This window comes from Trichechus manatus, unplaced genomic scaffold (assembly GCF_000243295.1).
Source record: "Trichechus manatus latirostris isolate Lorelei unplaced genomic scaffold, TriManLat1.0 scaffold00111, whole genome shotgun sequence".
Classification (NCBI taxonomy): Eukaryota; Metazoa; Chordata; class Mammalia; order Sirenia; family Trichechidae; genus Trichechus; species Trichechus manatus.
Window position 1 is genome coordinate 5,915,923 of NW_004444047.1, and position 2,380 is coordinate 5,918,302.

At 54.2% G+C, this 2,380-nt stretch overlaps 1 non-coding gene across 1 annotated transcript; it reads left to right on the top strand.

The window, feature by feature from the left end:
- The first annotated feature begins 541 nt into the window (after positions 1-541).
- TRNAG-CCC (transfer RNA glycine (anticodon CCC)) lies at positions 542-612 on the top strand. The gene has a single exon. It is a non-coding gene; the product is annotated as a tRNA-Gly (tRNA).
- The last annotated feature ends 1,768 nt before the right edge of the window (positions 613-2,380 follow it).

Genomic DNA, 2,380 nt, shown 5'->3' on the forward strand with positions numbered 1-2,380 from the left:
CATAAATTACCAAAATTAACTGAAAGAGGTTTAAGAAGAAACCATATACATAACTGCCAAAGGACGGGAAAGGAAAGGCACGTGCTTGGGACTCGTGGAGGGGGGACTTCGTATGGGCGACGGGTTGTCTGTCCAGCACAGACGGGAAGGGAAGGAACTCTGTAGTTCAGATGGGGAGGCCGAGGCGGAGGGGGCTCCAGGAAGCCGAAGGAGGGCCGCCCTGGCTGAGCTCTGGACGGTGTGCAGGAGGTCAGGGACCGCAGGTCCTAAAACACAGGGAGGGGCCCCAGGAGGGGCTCTGGGGGGAGGAGGGGGTGGGGCGTGGTGGCGGAGGAAGGGTGAGGAGGTTCACCTGGCCCACAGGCTCATGCCCTGCTTCGAGGGCACTGGGGTCTTCTCCCTGGCTGTGCAGAGGGCTGCACTGTCTGCCCACCTGTGACCCTGAGGTTGGGTGTGGGCGGAGCAGCCTGAGCTGCTCAGTGCAAACAGGACCAGCTCAGGAACAGACAGCCGTAAAGGCTCACGTATGGGGATGTCGGAGGCGGTGGTGGTTTGGTGGTAGAACTCTCGCCTCCCGTGCAGGAGACCTGGGTTCGATTCCCAGCCAATGCACCTTATGTGCAGCCACCACCCGTCCATCAGTGGAGGCTTGTGCGTTGCTTAGATGCTAACGAGGTTTCAGCAGAACTTCCAGACTAAGATGAACTAGGAAGAAAGGCCTGGTGATCTACTTCTGAAATCAGCCAGTGCAAACCCTACAGATCACAAGGGTCCGACCGATTCTGGGGATGGTGCACGACAGGGCAGCGTTTCTGTTGTGCAGGAGGTTGCTGTGAGTTGGGATCAGTTCAATGGCAGCTCACAACAGTGTGGGGATGGCAGGGTGCCAGGGGGGAAAGGCTGGCTGCAGAGACCCCACAGTTACAGTGAGGAGGATTGGGCCCCCTCGTCACCTGGGCCAGCTGAAGCTCCTTGTTATCCTCTGAGCCCCATCCCTGCCCCCGCAGTCTCCTCCACACTGGCCGGATACGTGGGGGGAACAGGGAAAGAAGGAGACGGGGCAGCCTCAACCCCTCGGCCTGATGCGACTCCACGGAGCCCAGACCCTGAGGGGGCTTCCACACCACCTCAGCCACAGGGGTCAGCTGATGGCCATCAGCCACCTCCGCTGTCCATGCCTGGTTTCCATAGCATGATTATACTCACCTCGTGTGGAAAACTGGGGAGTGTCTGTTCTTTTCCTTGTCTTCCAAAGTGAAAGAATGGAATTCCCCTCTCTTGTATGTTTTGTAGAATTGGTATATAAAGTCATTTGGGGCTGATGTTTCTTTTCCTGAAGTGTGTGTCCCCCCTGGGTGTGTCCACACACAAGAACCTCAGTGGGGGCGGGGAATGTGCTAATGGGGGGAGCTGCAGGTGACCTTGACCACACCCACCTATCCATCAGGTGTTTTCAATTGCCTCATATGCATGTGAAAGCTGGACAATGAATAAGGAAGACAGAAGAAGAATTGATGCCTTCGAATTGTGTTGGCGAAGAATATTGACTATAGCACGGGCTGCCGGAAGAACAAACAAATCTGCCTTGGAAGAAGTACAACCAGGATGCTCCCTAGAAGTTAGGATGGCGAGACTTCATCTCATGTACTTTGGACACATTATCAGGAGGGACCAGTCCCTGGAGAAGGACATCATGCTTGATAAAGTAGAGGGTCAGCGAAAGAGAGGAAGACCCTCAATGAGATGGACTGACACAGTGGCTGTAACAATGACTGTGAGGGTGGCGCAGGACCGGGCCATGTTTCGTTCTGTTGTACAGGGGGTCACTGTGGGTCAGAGATGACTCGATGGCACCTAACAACAACAATCTCATTCCCTGAAGGAGCCCTGGTGGTGCAACGTTTAAGCACTCGGCTGCTAACTGAAAGGTTGGTGGTTCGAACCCACCCAGTGGCTCTGTGGGAGAAAGACCTGGTGATCTGCTTCCATAAAGATTTCAGCCAAGAAAACTCTATAGGGCAGATTTGCTTTATCTCATGGGGTTGCTATGAGTGGAAAATCGACTCAATAGCACCTAACAAGAACAACCCCATTCCTCATATCCCCCAGCCCCTGGAGACCAACCAATTTGTCTATGGATTTGCTTATACTGGGCATTTCATATAAACGGAGTCAGACAATATATGACCTTCTGAGTCTGGCTTCTATTATTACTTTTAAAAGGTGGTGTCAGGCCTCGCATCCCAGAAGAAAGTGCTCAAATCGAGCCTGAGACAGGCTGATGCCTCACACGGTGGTTGAGAGAGAGCAGGAACCACGCGAGGGAGAAGAACCTGGAGGCTGAAGCTGCCTCCGTGGCTGAGTGACAGGGACTGAGCCC